At 39.8% G+C, this 19647-nt stretch overlaps 1 long non-coding RNA gene across 1 annotated transcript; it reads left to right on the top strand.

Annotated features, from left to right (window-relative positions):
• The first annotated feature begins 11096 nt into the window (after positions 1-11096).
• On the top strand, positions 11097-16437 carry LOC144783428 (uncharacterized). The gene is made up of 3 exons (XR_013601436.1): positions 11097-11204; positions 12805-12945; positions 16305-16437. It is a non-coding gene; the product is annotated as an uncharacterized LOC144783428 (long non-coding RNA).
• Positions 16438-19647: the final 3210 nt, after the last annotated feature.

The following is a 19647-nucleotide window of genomic DNA, read 5'->3' as shown; positions in this document are numbered from 1 at the left end:
ACTCGAGCGCCATGTCACCTGCACTCTGAGTTCTTTTGTGGAGACGCATGGGATCTTAGCCCCCCGTCAGGCCGGCTTCCGCCCCGCACACTCTACGGAGTCCGTAGTACTATCGGTCCTGGACAACCTCAGGGAGGGAATGGATACCAACCAGACTCAGGCTTTGGTCCTCCTCGATCTCTCAGCCGCCTTCGACACGGTTGATCACACCATCTTACTTTCCCGTGTCGGAGCGGCGGGGATCGGTGGCACCGCCCTGGTATGGTTGTCCTCCTTCCTGAGAGACCGCACCCAGGCGGTTCGCCTGGGTGATTTTACTGCGGACTTCCGGAAAGTCCAGTGCGGGGTTCCCCAAGGTTCTTCCCTTTCCCCCCTTTTGTTTAATCTCTACATCGCCCCTCTTATTTTTTCACTGCTGCAGATGGAGGTCTCCATGTATAACTACGCGGATGACCTCCAACTTGTCTTTAATTTGTCTTCTTCCTCTTCCTCTGTTTCTAACTTTCAATCCACTATGATCCATATCCGAGACTGGATGAGCCACAACCATCTGAAACTCAACCCAGAGAAGACTGAGCTAGTGTTGACGGGTGGCTCATCCAGTCCCTGGTCTTCTTTGTTTTGGCCCCCTTCCTTAGGGTCCCCTCCTGTTCCCTCTACCTCAGTAAAAACGCTAGGCATCAAACTCAACTCCCAGCTCACCCTTCACTCCCAGGTTAGTTCTGTGGTGTCTTCCTCTTTTCTTTCACTGCGCACTATACGCAAGGTGTCCCGTTTCTTTTCTTTTGATGCCCTCAAATTGATCACTTTGGCAATGGTTATATCCCGCCTGGACTATGGTAACGCCCTATACGCCAGCATACCTGCATATAGTTTAGGGCGATTACAGCAGATCCAGAACCAGGTGGCGCGTTTAGTGTTTAAATTGCCAAAGTTCCATCATGTCACTCCCCTCCTTAAAACCCTGCATTGGCTTCCTGTCCGTGAACGTGTGCAGTTTAAGCTTGCTTCCCTCACTTTTCAAGCTCGACTGGACACGGCACCGGCCTTTATCTCATCTGAGATTACACCCTATATTCCTATTAGGGAATTACGTTCTTCCACCAAATCCCTTCTTACAGTCCCCCGGTTTCGGAGGAAGAAATGGGGAGGATCGAAATTTGCGACTCTTGCCCCACTCCTTTGGAACTCCCTTCCCCCAGAACTCAGAGCTTCCCCTTCTTATCTGCAATTTAGGAAACAGCTAAAAACGTATCTGTTTACCAAAGCTTTTAATTAGTCTTTTTTAGTTTCAGTTCCCTTTATTTAGGTTTACTTCTCCCACCATGTTATTTGCCAGTTATAGCGCCATGAAACCGCCGGTGTCCGTGCGCTTAATAAATCATTTTAAATTCAAATTAAATTCAAATTTGGGAGGCTTTAAGTGATCATAGATACATGCAGGCCCATGAGTATTTCAATTTGGCTTTAGCTACGTTCAAGGCTGAACAACTATGGGCCTTACCCCTCTCTCAGGCGACATTTAACAGAGTCATCAACGGGTGTAGTAAAAAATGCTTTCACTATTGGACAGAGAGGTGTTGGAGAAAAGATCACATGCCTGGATAGTAATTGCATCACATGGCAAGCTATCCCCACAGAATTATCTAGGGGACCTGAATGGTCTAAATGGTAAGTTGAAGTTCTTGAGACTCTTTCAATTTTGGAGGGACGCATCTTCTTGGAAAAAGCTGAGTAGTGAAAGGTCATGCTGCCTATGCAATTACAAGAGAGAAGACATTTGCCATATAGTTTGTAGTTGCCCAGCACTAATAGCTGAACGAAGAAGTCTGCTAAGGCAGGATTTTAATCAACAAACTATACGAACATGCGTCAAGCAGTTATAGCCTATTTGCAGGGAGAAGTTTCACAATTTACTGGCAGATTCTTAAAGTTCGTAGATATAGCAGAGGGGAAATTGCTTAATAGTGCCCAGTAAAGAGCTCTTATCGTTCTTATTCTATAATCCACAAAAAAAAATCTAGCAGGTTAGAGAAATCAATTATTTAGAAGGGCAGGTGAACCTTAGACAACCGGCGCAATGTTCTCAATATATGAGTAATTGGAATATCCTGAAATAATTAGGGTTTAGCATTGGCAAGCCTTGTGAGGTGTTTGTATAATAGGCAGTTTGTAACCCAAAGTTTTGCACGTGGTAGGTACGCTTGATAATTCTAGGTGTCAAAAATAATCCAACTAGGACCTTCTGTATGACACACATCAGGAATGGTTAGATTAACTCCTAATGTACAGCAAGTGAGTAATGAATAGATCAAATGTGGTATTTTACACAAGAGGAAACAGTAGGTAGACCGTGTTACCTGCAAATGTACTTACGTTTGGGTTTTTTATGTTTTTTACTAGATGAATTGAGTATTCTTAAAGCGGGAGTAATCCTTACTTTTATCATGCTTGTTTTAAAATAATGGTTCAGTAATGGTAATCCATATGAAATGTGTCTGATTGTAAGATTTTATTAACTGAACAATACATTTTCATTAATTCATTCATCTCTCCTTACATTGACATACCACATTTGGAAGCACCACGCTATGGTGAGACAAGGTCAGAGAGACACACTTTTGGCACAATAACCCATGCTTCGGAAAGTCCCTCCCCCCCAGCTATAGTACCTGGGCCAGGACGCCTGAGACATTGTCAGCACCTATGCAAATACTATTCAAATACAGACATAAGGTAAACACATACAGGCCCATATTTATCAAGGTTTTCTGTTCCAGTGCGCCATGCAAGGGGATGCAAGGGTGACACAAAATTTAAATGAGATTTAGCAAGCCTTGCAAGGCCACCTTGCGTGGCTTGGTAAATCTGGAGTAACGCAGGGAGCACAAGTCGCTGCCTTACATTACTCTGCACCAGTAAGGCGTTCCATGGATGGAGTGTGGGAGTTCCCACACATCCACCCATGGATTATGGAACATTCCAAAATTTACCATTGGTGGTCAACCTGGGAATGTCTCAAAGTAAATGTAAGCGAAGCCTACATGCAGGATGCACTGTTCCTAGAGAATATCAATTCTCAACAAATTAAATGTAATATATATTCTTTACATAGCTCAATGACAACAGAGGTTGTGGGGGAACAACCTTTACAACGCAACTTTTACAACGCACTACCATTACAACGAAACTTTCACAACGCAAAAACTTTTACAACGCATACCATTACAACGCATGTTTTTACAACGCAAGTACTTTTACAACGCATGCCATTACAACGTAAGTATTGGTAAGTATATAATTATATTTAATATTTTATATGTTTTTTTTTTTTTAAGTTTTCAGTTTTTGGGTAAAGGGGTATTTTTAGGGTTCAGGGTCATTTTTCAGTTTTTGGGTAAAGGGGAATTTTTAGGGTTCAGGGTCAGTTTTCAGTTTTTGGGTAAAGGGGTATTTTTAGGGTTCAGGGTCAGTTTTCAGTTTTTGGGTAAAGGGGTATTTTTAAGGTTCAGGGTCAGTTTTCAGTTTTTGGGTAAAGGGGTATTTTTAGGGTTCAGGGTCAGTTTTCAGTTTTTGGGTAAAGGGGTATTTTTAGGGTTCAGGGTCAGTTTTCAGTTTCTGGGTAAAGGGGTATTTTTAGGGTTCAGGGTCAGTTTTCAGTTTTTGGGTAAAGGGGTATTTTTAGGGTTCAGGGTCAGTTTTGGGTTTTTGGGGTACAGGGGTATTTTTAGGGTTCAGGGACAGTTTTGGGTTTTTGGGGTACAGGGGTATTTTTAGGGTTCAGGGACAGTTTTGGGTTTTTGGGGTACAGGGGTATTTTTAGGGTTCTGGGTTAATTTGGTTTTTTTTGGGGTACAGGGGTACAGGGTAAAAAAAAATTAAATTAATTAAATTACATTAAATTATATTAATTACAATTAATTAATTAATTAATTACAATTAATTTAAAATAAAAAAAATATTATATACTTACCAATACTTACGTTGTAATGGTATGCGTTGTAAAGGTATTTGCGTTGTAAAAACATGCGTTGTAATGGTATGCGTTGTAAAAGTATGCGTTGTAACGTCATACATCCGAGGTTGTGAAGCAGCGTTGCCCGATGCACAACTGCTTCACAACCTCTGTTGTCATTGAGCTATGTAAAGAATTATTTACCATAGATAGCTATGTATATAAAGACATGCAAACATGTATAATCTTTACAAGAGACATTATGAAAAACAAGATATATACAAACTGTGTATATGATGAATTATGATAATATTGTGTAGTAACACAGTATCGTCTTCTTGAAATTTATGTTGAATAATAAACTTACCAAGCAGTAGAGAAGTTTACAGATTACTTATTTTTTACAGTAGATATATTACATTTAATTTGTTGAGAATTGATATTCTCTAGGAACAGTGCATCCTGCATTAGGCTTCGCTTACATTTACTTTGAGTTATCACATACTGTGTAGCCAGCACAGTTTAGCAGTTTGCACCCTTGGACTACCTTGAATAATTAGAATAATTGGAAAAAAAATAGAGTGCTCCTCTCCCCCTCTTTATTAAGATTTTCAACCTGGGAATGTGTCAAAATGCTATGCCTTTCTGAGAGAGGCGTAATGAGGAGAAATATGCTTGTTTTTCTTCATTTTTCCCTCTTACTATGTGTGCTGCATTCTGCAGCATTCATAGAAAGCAGAAAAAACCTCAGAAGATTGTTTTTATGCAGGTAGGTGTCCATTCCTGCACAAAAACAATCATGCTTACAAGGCATGCACCCTTGCACTGTGGTGCAAAGTGCCTGAGTTAGCACCAGGCAGCAGTTTGTGCACCAGCACAGGAACAGAGCAGGAATGTGCTGTATATGTTAAATAAGGCAGATTCCTGCCCTCTCCCTTTCATGCAGTGCATCAAGGTGGCATGCTGTGTTTCGTGAATATTTGATCAATAGGACCCTCAATGTTTAAAGGAGTTTGACTTAGTAATGTCGCATAGCATCCTGCACAAAAGTTAGACAGATAAGAACAAGAGGCATGAGAGGAAGGAGAGATCTTATGCGTATGAAGCGTTTATGTTTCATAAAAATAGAAGAAAGCTCTGCTGTCACTCTGTGGGAGGTTGGGCAGCCTCACAGAGTGAGAACTATAACAAGGAGGACACACGTAGGGATAATGACTGAGCCCATGGAGGTAGGGCATAGCATTACCTAGGAACATATATTAGGAACACCATGTTGCACTGATTGAGATTCTAATGTACTGTAATGCCAGCACAGCAAAGTGACAAGTTGGCTGAACCTTGGACACTTGCTTCAATCCAGAGTTACTCATATATCTAGAGGTTATGTTATGTTATGTTATGTTATAACCCATTTGTAATGCGCACGTAGACCAAGGTTTCATGGCGCTGTTCAGAGTAGGATGCGGGCAGGACTAATTTACTCATATGCCTGTGTGAACAGCCAGGTCTTAAGCTGCTTTCTGAATAGGAGTAACTCAGAGCAGGAGCGGATCTCTAATGGAAGTGTGTTCCAGAATTGTGGTGCCAGGAACCTGAAGCGACGGCCACCATGTCGCTTCTGTTTGAACCTGGCACTCACTAACAGATTTTGATATTTGGAACGGAGATCGCGAGTGGGAGTGTGCCTCAATATCAGGTTATTAATAAAGATGGGGCTATAGCAATTTAGGGACTTGAATGTTAGGCAAGCTGTTTTAAAAATGGACCGTTGGAGCAGTGGAAGCCAATGTAGCTTCTTTATTAGGGCTCTTATTAGAGGTGGCACTCTTTTATCTACAATATACCACAACTGTTTGAAAAAGTGTCCCAAGACATCGCTTTTCTTTAGAGTAGTGGTGGCTCCTTCATTAAGGTGGAGGAGCTTCACCCCACTGCTTTGCAGCAGTGAAACAAAGGAAAAATAAAATGATAATAACAAATAGTTATTATAGTTACATTTATTCCTGCTGCGGCAGCTTTGCGGGCAGGGCGTGGCCGCTCTGATGACAGAGGAGCAGGGGGAGGAGTGGAGGCACACTGTAAGTGCGAATGAATGTTTGGCCGGCCGTCTCCAGCTGGCCAAACTGTCATTCGCACTTTGCATGTTCTCCACCCAGGCTGTATTACAGCTCGGGTGGAGAACATGCCCAGGCTCCCACTGCTTGTCTGAGCGCCGAACCACGGCGTTCAGACAAATCACAATGCTGCAATGCATTGTTGTGATTGGTTTAGGGGAGCCTGGGTGCTTTATGTTCCGGCCTGACATGGAGGAGAGATGGAAGAGAGGCACAACAATGAGGTAAGTTTTTTTTGCTTCTTTTTATATACCCTCCCCCCAGCCCTGCCACACCCGATCCGTGCCAGCCACCACTGCTTTCGACCGAGATGCTCATGCACCATCTTACAAAGGGATTTGATAGGACTGGTCATGAGACGCTGAACACATATCAGTGTATGAGAAACACACAAAGGCCCTCCTTAAAAGTGTCACAGCATCATGGCCCTCCTTTAAAGTGTCACAGCATCCTATACCATAATTATCAGAATGTATCAGTTGTGATAATGATATCCTAGTCAAAGTTTCCCGTGTGATATGGGCCATAACTACCGATTTTTGGTGATTGCAGCATCAAAAGCCTCACCTCCTTATATTTTTTGCGCTTTATTTCCCTTACTAAAGATCAGAAGGTTTGACCGTCTGTAATTTTTCCAAGACAAATGGATTCCGCAGGGTGAAATTATAAGTTATGCAAATCGTATTGCACCTTGTAATTACTGGTGCGATAAAATGTGTGTACACTTTTGAATTTCAGCAGTCAAACCTGTCGTAATTTGACAGCCGGAAAATGCCCGGTAATTACCTGAATATGTAGTTTTGGCTGGTGAGCAGCAAAATCTACCTGGTATTCACCACTATTGGGAAATCCTGTAATAAGTGATGCTTATCGTAGCCTTAGTGATTAGGCGCACTTTGAGAGCTTCCTGTGGACAGCACTGTGGGAAGAGGTGGAAATTGTCTAAAAAATGAGCCAGAACATTGTAATAGAAAATATTTCAGTGTAGAAAGGAACATGTCAGAAACATAATTCATTTGCATTGCAGTGCATTGCAAGGAAGAGTGGATACAGCTGGTTGCTTCCACCACTTGCAGGTTACATAATTTGTCGCCATGCAAACACACTGTGAGAGGTTCATTGAGCTTGACTGCAGAAATATTTCCCATTAAGAGAGATGCATTATTACATATCAGACTCCAGTACCAGTACGCACCATCCACGGGTTCAGAGACTTTGAAGGGTTGCAAAGAGGATGCCACAGTAGGCCGGGCTCGATGGTCCGCCATCACTTCCCTCCAGGTGATATATTAAATGTTGCTTGTGTTACATATAGCTCTGCACTTCACATGATAAGATAATGGTACTGACAAGATTTTGGAAGCATCAACATTGATGTTTATTTAACCCCTTGCATGCATGGCGAATTTTCGCTCTGTGCGCGCGATTTACATAGTGGGCGGGATTCGGACGGCGTCAGCACACGCCCAGCGTGACCCATGATGGCCGGGGGCCATCATGAGCATGTTAATGGTTAATTCCCTAATGTGTACGTGCTCCCACAGACAGTGAATATAAGGAAAGCTGTAAAATCCAAATTCTAACACGATTTGTAGAAAGACATAATTAAAAACAATCATACTCAATTCAATTTGTCTGTTTATCATCTGAGTGAAAGCATGTCTTCAATTATTGGTGAGTTTGTGTGTGTGATTGGGTGACTGTGAGAAAGAGTCACTGGGTGAAGGGAAAAGTGACAACATGGATAAGAGTTACTCACCGAGTGCATTGGTGCATTGATAATTAACGGATGAGATCTTGAATCCAATAATGATGCATGAATGACCTGGAATGGTTACCAATGAGAAGAAATAACAAAGTCACATCCACATAGATACATAGGGACAGATGTATTATGCTCTCACCTGCAAAATAATGGCTGCACATTGCGACAAGTATTTTATAACAAAAGAAAAGTTTACTTTGTTTTTGTTTGTTTGAGAGTTGACAGTGGTCCTGTGGACACTGCCTACTCTCTAAACAAAAATAGTTTTTGTCCCAAGGGATCCCCTTCGCCTTTGTGAATGTGTTCCCACATGGGGTCGGAATTTGTCAATGGTTTATGACCACTATGTTGGTCCTAAACCATTGATACATATTGACAGAAATCTCTGTTAGGAAGGGATGCCTATAACACCGCCTTCCGAAATAGCAATTCCTTATCCATCTCTAAACCAATTTTAGCAGCCTAAAAAAAGTTTCTGAATCCTTAAGTGGTTTTAGTGCTGTGAAAAATGTATTTTTCTGATCACAAACTGCAAACTGCAGCGTTTTCGACCACAAAAACGCTTTCTGCATCTCACCACAATGAGCAAATACAGTGTAAATGACCACACGCTGTAGACAGACACGGAACTGGAAACCCACTTCAGGCAGATCTATAAATAATGTAATGTTGGTCTCACAGAGGTGAAATTATATTTTTGTCAGAAATGTTGCAATTATTTATAAATGCCTACAAACTAAGCAAAGAACAGCAATTATAAAGCCTGGAAGGTGAAAACAGAAGCACATGACAACTTAAGACGCTCAAATTCCCAAAGATTTACCAGAAGGCCAATTCTGCCAGGCACAAACAGGAATTTGCACAGCATAAAGACAGTAATTAACCAGTTAATTCCTTATGTAGTTGTTAATGTATAAATACCCCAAAATTTACTAAATACATGAAAGAACCAAACTGCAGCAATGTTTGCATGTTTAGCTACGTCAGTGAAGAATTGTGGTATAAAGTATCTCAAAATGGCTGTAAACTTCAGAGCCCAAACTAGTAACAACCCTGCTGGTGCTACCACCACTGTGATACACCGATGACTCCATGCTGCAATATATTACCTTATACATTCTTGAAATTTGGTTATGTATTTAACTAAAACACCACTTTTTAAGAGCTGATGGCACTTCATTTTTGCAATCGAACAATATTGCAGGACACCACCTAGTAGTGGCCTGGCATAATACACCCTTGTAATACAGCAATGACAGCAGTCCAGACAACTATACAGATTAACAGATTGTGTGATTACACCACTCCTGTTCGTCAGTAGTAGTGGTAGTGTTATGTGGGGCACAGACAGGAAAGAGGAGTTAGGATAGAATAGCAGAAGTTTTATGGAAAACACGAGTTGAGAGAAAACACAACAGAATACTCAACAGTGTGCATCAATAGGAAGATAATAAAGACCTTTATTCATCCACAATATTGAACCGGCGACATTTGTTCTTTAGTGTTTAATGTGTGAAAGATATCTTGAAAATATACAAAACTGGCGGGTGTGGGCAGCAAGGCATCATGTTGGACATGCTCCCCGGAGCTTCTGGACGAGTTGCCAATTGGGGAAAACAGGTGTCCGATTCGCTGAGTCATGCCTGAAGGTGCAGCAGAGGCTCTGTGTGTCAGGAGAAGTTACAGAGGGTCGTGATGCCAGTGGTTTAAATCAAGTGCCCCTGCGGGCTAGGGGAGCTGTTGGACTTGGGCCCTTCTGCAGGGTCATCCCCAAACTTTTTGCCTTCTCCCTCCTGTTTTCTGAATGCGTTTTTGTTGACTTTTAGGACTCTGCATACTTTACCACTCCTTACCAGTGCTATAGTGCCGGTTTTAGGTGTATGTAATTTGTTGTGTTATATATCTGGATGCAATAACAAAATCCAGTGAGGAACCAGAAAACAGGCAAGGTGGCACACTATGGGAATCACAGAAATTTAGTTTATGGGTTTAATCCACACCCTTATTTACATAGGCTACACTCCTTTCAGAGACCACCACTTTTCTCATCTGATTTAACAGCTCAAGACGATGATTGACCAAATGAAGGAAATTAAGCATATTGGAAAAAGACTTGCAGCGAGGCCTGCACAGAATGGTCGTCATATTCATGCAAGTCACTAGCTGCTATTGGAGGGGAAAGGGCTGAAGGGCTTAGGCCCATGGGAGTGAATACGACACCAACTGTAACATAAATGAATGAATGTAGCAAAGGCAACTAAATGGGACACCCTGCCTTGAGCACCCATTGCCAGGTGATGCTCTTGAAAAGATAGGATGGAGAAATCTGGACATGACTGTAATGGGAAGGGCTGTGAATAGGTGAGAAAGAGGTGAGGAATTTTGTGGCTGAAATGTGCACATAATAAGGCCATATTTAAGGGTAGCTGAATGCCATATAAACAGTCGAAGAAGGCTTCACAGGCATTAATGTTTACTGGCAAGCATAAAGGCGACATGTTCAAGCAATGTCACATAAACCCCTAAATACAGACATGCATCCAGACAGGAGGAAATGGTTCTGACAAAAGTGGATCTCAAGTCCAGCTCACAGGATTCTGTGTTGAGGAAGAAAGGAAGGCTTGTACCAAGATTTGGAGGGGATGCAAAAGAGCCTATGAAAAATAATAGTGATGATGAGAAAGAATGGTGACCCATGGCTGAAGATTTAGATCCACAGCAAGGACATACCGCTGCAAAGTTCATATTATCCAACAAACTGTTGACCCTGGAAGCTCATGTGGAAATGTGAAGGAAGCGATGGATTCAAATTGAGGAGGTGGAATGCTTTGATGTCTGCGCCTGTGTCATGGCAGTGTTTGGTCACATGTTTATATTGACGTAGGGTTAGTTTGTCTGTGTGTAGAGAGTGCATATATTTACTAGTTAAGCTTTCATCTTCCCCGCAAATAAGAAAATAGCTTGAGAAAGTAGGAAAACACTCTCCAGTGTTTTGAGTGAATATTGATTAATATTTCTTACTGGCATTAGATTATACATTATAATATTTTAAACTAAAAGTGTAAAAAAGTTCAAAGCAGCCCCACATTGCACAAGGCCATGGCTACAACAGGCCCATGAAGGTATGTTAAGTAATAGCAGCCTATCGTGCACTGAAAGAAGTCTCTGGAACTGCAGCCCATCATCAAAATGCCAGAGCAGGTCACTGGATCTTCTAGCTCTGCTTTTGACCTAATCTGTTATTTCAATTCTTCACCATACAGGCGCCAAGCCGGGCTGGCCACCTTTGTGTGAGGTGAGAAGACGAGCCACACACATTTTTAAGAAAACCTCCCGGATATCGATGGGGGAATTCCTGCTACCTCTGAAGGTGTGTCACAAGGATGTTTCCTAGTTATATTCATGACTTTGTTTTGAGAAATTTGGTGGGTGTGCTGACCAGATGGGCATGGCTACCATTTCATTTTGTTTCTTTATGTTTCATTACGGTGCTCTCATTTCTCCAATTTCAAAACACCACCTCTTTATCAAAGCTTCATGGATGGACTATAATACCAATTGGTTTATTTAGTTCATGCCATTTTGTTTTTATCTTCAGTGATGATATTACTGCTTTTCTCACCTAATAACCTCATCTTGTCTACAAACCTAATGGGTAGAATATAATATCATTGTGTTTCTTTCAAAATATTTTCAATACCATTGTTAGTTTTGTTTGCTTGTCCGAATTGACTCTGGCTTTTTTCAAACACTATTGGTTTGCTCATATTTTGGTAGTCTTCGGCAGTACATTCCTGTAGTGTCAATGTTGCTAATTTTATGCTACGGCATCCCCATGTGGGTCAAGACCAGGAATCGCAAGCTCCATGCTCCTACACCAAGTGGTTGCCAACCCTATTATCAGAGTTGAAACCTTTAACTTTTTCTTGGTTGTAGAGAATTGTGAGGACTGTAGGTATCAGCCAGGATTCATCATTGTCTTCTTCTAATTAAGTTGGTGCTACATCCTTGTCTACCTCCAAAATGCCCTTCTAGCTTCTCTTCAACTTCCAACTTCTCGGCTAATAAAAGGATCCCCTCTCCCCATAACACCTACTACAGCAATCTAATTGGAGCTTCTTCTTGAGGAAATCAGGATGTTTAAGCCTTACATGGAGTATACCAATAAGCAACTTCAAATTCTGGATGATAAATGGTCTAGCGGAGCGAAGGGTTGAGGTTCTTGAATATACTGTACAGACTGTAAAGGTATTTAAATCTGAAATGTCGTCTTGAAAAAGACATGCCGAAGACATGGAGAACCATAACAAAAGAAACAACCTACGCATTTACGCGGTCTGGTTGAAGGAGTGGAAGGCTCGGACCCCACATGATTTTTCCAATAATTTCTTCCTTAGGTCTTAGATCTTTCTACCTCCTCTCTCTAAAACATACAACGGGCACACACACTTGGTCACTCCTCTCGCTCTCCATCATCTTCACAGAAACATAGAGTAGTTATCATTTATTTCTTAGAATATTTAGACTTGCTTAAGTTATCAAAGCAGCCAAGACCAAAGTTCGCATTTCATGGGCTGGATCCATTCTGTTTTTGTGCAGGACTTTGCCAAAGCTACAGTGGACAGAAGGAAGAAATTTCCTGACATGTGACCAGCTCTTTGCTCTTTAAATGCCAGATTTGATCTTTTCCACCCTTCTTTATTCAAAAAGAGCCTTACAATAAAAAAGACTGCTATATATAAAGATATTTCTCTTCTGCAAAACGTTATTCATAGCTGCAGAGGAGAGTCGATGGACACCTCCAAACTTAATGTTCTTGATTTTCCTGAGTTCAACTATTTCTCTTTATAAGCCATGACTGATATATCACCTTGTTATCATCCATTACCTGTCAGTTATGTAGCTTGTTCAATGTTTCACATTGTATATTTTTAAATGTGTTTCTAATCTGGTTATCTCCCTCCTTTTAGGTATGTTCTGTATGTATGGAAGAATTCCTTGATATCATTTTATGTGGGCTGGTCTTCCCTCCTTTGTCGTCTACTTCGGAGTTTGGTTGTGTTATCCCCTTATGTGGTTCTACCACCCTCAACTATTTGTCTGTTATTTAGGTATGCTCTTTTTTTGTTATTTTCTCTATTATTTCTGCTGTCTATTTTCCTCTCTTTCCTTTTTTTACCCCTTCCTCTCTTTTTGTATCTCTTCTCTCTTCTGGATATTCTTAACATTTTTTATAATATCCTTTCATATTCTCTACTCATTGCTTTCTTTTCCAATTACTGCCTTATATCTACATTGTTAATGCTTTTTGGTTGTTATTGTTATATACATAATGTTTTAGATTTCTTACTACACTTTAAATGACTTTAAGAACTGTTTCATGGAATATTAACAGTTTGGGTTCTCCTATAAACATACCTCTCTAAGCTAAAAGACGACATTGTCATGATACAAGAAAATCATGTGGCAGAAAAAGACATTTTTAACCTTTAAAAAGCAGTGGATTGGGCATATTATTTCTTGCCCCGGTACAGAGAAACGTAACAGAGTGGCTATGCCCTGCAATAAATCCTTAGACATTAAAATTATTTCCCAAGACTCAGATTTCATGGGCAGATGGTTTGCTGCTTCCATCCCTATAAATAAGATACCTATAACAATCTTGAAGGTCAATGCTTCTACACAGTTAGATAGATCTTTTTGGCCTGAAATGTTATCTAAATTAATGAGTCGTACTGAAGATTGTTTAATTTTTGGAGGTGATTGTAACATGGTAAAGGGCCCCTTCATTGATCGCCATTCCAAATCCAAGTTTATCTCATCACCCATGCATTTACGGTTCACTTCTACTATAAAACAAAGATCTTTAATTGATTTGTAGAGACTTTTAACCCTACCCTACAAGAAAACTTTTTTTTCTCCCCGTCCATTTTTCTTAATCTAGAATGTACTATTTATTTGTCTCACAATCTCTTACGGAACACATTATACAGTCAGAAATTGGTTCCATATTAATTTCAGACCATGCCCCGGTTACATTAGGTTTAGATCGTATCCCCCTTACTTGTGGCAACAAGCAGTGGAGATTTAATCGTTCTCTTCTCCTTGATCCTAATTTTACTCATCACTTTGAGAACTTAGCAAAATACTTTTTATTGTTAAGGAAACACCTCAGTCTATCTGGGATACTTTCAAAGCTGCCTTTAGAGATTTCATCAATTCCTTTGAGGCCCTCAAGAAACAATAATCCTCTAAAAAATGATTACAAACTATGTACCATATTAAACAATTATACAAACTACACTTCTAAGTCTAAAACATGCTTGGATGAACTAATTCAAACCAAATTTGCCTTTAATAAGATTTCACCGGACAGCGCCAATTCATATTTCCCTAAATCCAGGGCTGAGTATTACATAGGGCAGAACAGGGCTCGGAAGCTTCTCACTAATTACCTTAACAATAAAAAATATAACATGACAGTAGAATCTATCTTGTTTGCTACTAATCCTATTGTACATAAATATGAAGATATCTTATTGGAATTTACTAATTACTTCCATAATCGATATACTCCTGAGTTCCAGGCTTCTCAGGAGGATATTCTTCAATATCTATCTTCCATCAAACCATCTAATTTCTCGATATAAATTTCTCCTCACTATATGATGATATTTTTATTGAAGATATTCTTTCTGCTATGCGTTCAATGAGAAAAGGGAAAACCCCAGGACCTGATGGTTTCACTATAGAATGTAATTGACATTTTTCCAAATTACTAACTCCTAAATTAAATAATTTTTTTATGTACTTTATATCCTCTAACTCTGCTGAAGGTTCCTTTCAAGATGCTGTAATATGGTTTCTTCCCAAAGAAAATAAAGATCCAAAACTATATAAAAATTGCAGACTCATCTCCCTTATTAATTTAGGTTATACAATTTTTGCTAAAATTCTTGCCTTTCGCCTTGACCCTTTACTTCCTCAATTAATAGGAGAGGAACAATTTGGCTTTATTAAAGGACGACAAATCGCTGATAGCACCAGACTATTTTTTAATGTCTTAAGTAAATACAAATCATATAGACACTCTTCAGCAGCCATTTCTGTAGATGCTGAAAATGTGAATAATCAATTTGATCGGCCATTTAGTTTCTACACTCTTTCTTGGCTTGGTTTTGGAGCTTAATGTATTATTTTTGTTTCTGTGTTATACTCGTCTCCCAAGGCCTCCATCATTGTAAATGGTCTTATCTTCTTACCATTTTCACCCCATCGAGGTGTTGTTCAAGGTAGCCCTCTCTGTCCCCTATTATTTATTCTTGCACTAAAACCCTTTCTGATAAATCTTTGTATTAATTCAGACATTCATGGTCTCCAATATGGAGATAGCTAATTAAAATTCTCCATTTATGCAAACAATATTTTTCTCTTCATATCACATCCACAACTTCTTTACCTGCCTTCTTAACGGAAGTCGCAAACTTTGCTTCTCTTACATAATATAAATTCAATAAAGATAAATATGAAATACTCACTTTAAATAAGTTATGCTTTCATGCAAACGTAATTTCCTCTTATTTCCATTGAAATCAAGATAAATTACAATACCTTGTTCCCTGGTTCACAGCCTCTGTCAAGGAAACAGTTTCTACTAACATGAAACAGGTCCACACAACTCTGACTTCACTTACATCTAGATGGAACCCTCTGTTTTTAACTAGGTGGGGTCGACTAGTCACCCTGAAGATGTTAGGTCAGATAATACTGTTCTACCTATCTAATATTCCTGTAACTATCCCTTGTCTTTACTTTAAAACATGTAGTCTATTTTATCCATTTTTGTGTGGAATAATAAAAAATCCTGTATTTCTCTTCAAAAACGTAAGTGTCAAAAATGTATGTGTCTCAAACATATGGGAGGTGTACATTTTCCAGATTTTTGTTCTTATCATACTGCATTTTTTTCAGCAAGCTTTTTCCCTAACCAAAGACAAATCTATTACATCTCCCCTTTGGGTTGACATTGAAAATGTTTTTCTTTATCCTTTTTCTTTTGATAAATTTCTGGCTTTCATTCAGAAACCTCTTTCTATATTTCTCACTATCCCTATTCTGAAAAATGCACGTAAACTTCTACGTCCTGTTTTTGTCCTCCATGATAGTATCAAAGAACAATTCCTTAATTCCTCAATCTGGCATAATAAATATGTTAAAATCAATAATACAACTATTTTTTGGAAGTCCTGGCATGAGAAAGTTCAAAAATGAGTTTATCAACATTTTAATAATGATTATCACCTTCCTTTTGTACAAGCTCAACAATGTTTTGCCTTTCCTCCTTCAAACTCTATTAAATATATCTCATTGATATCTGCTATTCAATCTGCCTATGAATGCCTTTTGCATGATATAATTTCTACTACTCCTATCCCCCAATTGACCACATCCTTGTTATCATTTCCTTCAGCATCCTAAATTTATAATAAAATAACCGCTCTTCCAGAAGATCGAGACAAGACTGATGTGGAGTAACAATGGGAACGTGACTTAGACACCTCAATACCTTGATGGAACAAGATTTGACTTAAGTTAAGGAAATCCTCTAACTAATACTACTCACACTTTACACACACATTTTTACGTCCTCCTCCTCCTCTTGTTGGTCTTGCAATACCACTCCTTCTGACATCAAACATATGCTTTTTGAATGCTCCTCTACATATCAATTTTGGTTGAAAGTCTGGAAACAGATACATGCCGTTTTACACGCACAAGTCCCTGTTCACATCAAAAATATATTTCTAGGTAGAATCTCAGAGGGTTGGTTTTCTCATTCTGATAAGGTTGATGTATTGGATTTACTTCTTGCAGTTGCCTTTCAAAGGATCACCAAATCATGGAAAGATTCTTCCAGACTTAACGGAGTGTATGTCAACCGATTATCTCTTGCCATTAAAAGAGACATCGTTTGGCTACCTGTGACAACTTTCCTGGACTCTACTGCAAAATCTGCCAAATTCACATGATTCTCAAATTGAATAGGTACCAAAACCTCAATGACCCTTAACTACTGTTATGCACGGCCAGACTGGGAACAGCAAGCAGCCCTGGTAATCTGCTCGACCGGCCCCAGTAGCGAAGCGGGGGGATGAGAAGCACCACACCTCCAAAAGCGGCCGCCAGTAACAAAACCGGCATCCACAGTTCCAAAACCGGCATCCACCCTTCCGGCCTACCAGAAAAATGGCCGGTGCACGCTACCGCCAGTACGGCCCTGCTGTTATGTATAATTGTTATATATTTCATCAGTAATATACATTTATCTCTTCTGTTTTAGTAATGATATTGGATCTCTGTAATTTTCTCATAAGATATTTGCTCTTTTCCCTTTTCATTTTTCATTTTTCTTCTGCTTTCCTGCAAATCATTTTTCCTGTTACTGTTTCTTCTAATACTCTTCTAATTTTGTTTATCATCATTGTGTTCTAATTGATTATATCATAAGAAATGCTAAATAAACGTCATCTTTCAAACTTAATTTTTTTTATGCCATACTGTTTATTGAGACATTGCACAAAAAGACATGAGGAAATAGTTTTGAAAACATACATAAATAGGTGCCCATGCATGATTAAATTATAAATTCCATTCATTTCTGAGTTAAAGGAAACTGAATCTGTACGCCCTAGGATAGGTAAATCTTATATTGGCTACTCAAAAGCTTGCACAACAACCTGTAACATTTTCACAAGTATGAGTGAAGTGAAAGAGTCTCTTGCGTACATTTGGCTCTACCTTTCATAGTTTGACAGGTTGCATGTCAGAATATTGCTAGCAAAAGTCTGACAGAAATTTTGTTCGCTATATATCATTTACAAAAAAAATGTTATTGTGTATGTTTTCTATTATTAACTCCAATGGAGGGATATTTTTGCAAGTTATATTTAAGACATAATATTTGTGTCAGATGATTTGTTGGTTACAGTAGTATGGTATCACACCCCAGAGGGAGCGTGATGTTTAGTAGAACATCTCTAAGATGGATCACATACGTTTTGTTCGACAAATAATCAGGTTGGCAATCATATGTAAAACTACCAAAAATAAATTTCTTTGTTTGATTTCTCAAGATTCCCACATCGCAGGGAATTCATAAAAGCCACCAGCACTACCCATGGAAATCCACATAAATAATAGATTTTGATGTATATGTTTTCCCTGAAATCAGTGGAATTTACACCAATAAAAGCTTACCTGATTTTTAATTCCCTTAACTCCTTCGGTGCTCATGACAAGCCCAGCTTGTCATGAGTCCCAGTGGAGCTGTGCTCATGACGAGCTGGGCTCATCATAACGGCTGCGAGTTGCCCACGCGAAATTGATTCCCCGCCTGTGCGGGTGAATTAATAAGTGAGCGGGGTTGTGACGAGCCCAGCTCGTCATGAGCACAGCTCCACTGTGACTCATGATGAGCTGGGCTCGTCATGAGCACCGCGGCGCCGCGCTCACCCCCTGCACTGTGGAGGAATTACCCCCGCAGCGTAGGGGTTAAAGGTGTGAAGGCAGTTGACTTTGTTTTCTTCTCATTCTGATAAAAGATATGTATCTGTGGGAAATTCCATTTCGCATGCCCATGTTATCTTTCCAAATGGTTCACACCATCCTTGTGCATCCTTACTGGAACTTACTTTAGGAGGGTAAATCAAATATGAAAATTATTGGGATATTTATGAATACACACAAAAACTGCAATTTTGTTGGTGTTAACTACCCTCTTGAGGGACAGGTATGTACTTTCAATGTGGGATTTTGTTTTTGGAAAACCAAAAAGTTTTCTGAGGGACTGTTTCTAACATGGCAGCTGCTCAGCTGTCTTCAGGCAAGCCATCATGGTGGAGGTTCCTCTGAGGCCACAGAGATACCCACATGACTGACAGACATCTCTAAATATGGTGGGTGGTAGTCTGGCAAGGTTGGTAGAGGTAATGACTTCCACCACCCTGACAGACAGCAAGCTGCTCGCCATACCCCAAATGAGCCATTTTGTCTTTCTTATAGGCTGATGGAGTGTTGGCATCCTTTGACTAGACTGCTGGATGTTTGCTTTGCAGAAGTTTAAAAGACAAAATAATGGTCTGAGTAGGGGACGCTAATTGTGTTCATTCACAAATTTAGTATTCTATTGTTGTCCACTGTAAAATAGAATGTTAAATTCACACATGCGGTCATACCATGCACAAAACCTTTGTGACTAATGTGCGACTTTCAAGAGGAAAACATTGAAGAGCCCTCCACAAATTAGCACCAAGCTGGCACTGATGTAGCATGCTAAATGATGCTTAAAATGCTTCTTGCAAGCTGATGAAGTGTTGACATCTATGATTCAGGCTGATGAGGCGCCACAGTGTGAAAGCTCGAAGATGAAGAAAATGCTCTGTGCATTTTTAAGGCACTGCCCAATACAAAGCAGGAAGGAAGGTCCTCAAATTGATATTGCATTGGTCTAATTTAGTTCTTTTGCAAGGCACTGCAAAGTCTAACCCTGGTGGCTCATGCACGGTGAAGTCTGATAAATGTGCATTTGCCCCAGACTAAACAACATAAATTGCTTTTCTTGGTCGGTGCAGGTAATGGTTATTTTTTTTAGATACATAAAGTTTTTCTGATTCCCCTGGTTTCATTATTTCCCCACCATACAAGGAGCAATATCAGGGCCTAAGCTCTAATCGGCAAATGTACCACTGAAGAGCCACACACACTTGTCCATAAGTATAGATAATACTGCCACATGTTTAACCCCTGTACTAAAA

This window comes from Lissotriton helveticus, chromosome 9 (assembly GCF_964261635.1).
Source record: "Lissotriton helveticus chromosome 9, aLisHel1.1, whole genome shotgun sequence".
NCBI lineage: Eukaryota > Metazoa > Chordata > Amphibia > Caudata > Salamandridae > Lissotriton > Lissotriton helveticus.
This window is presented reverse-complemented; position numbering and strand designations above follow the sequence as displayed.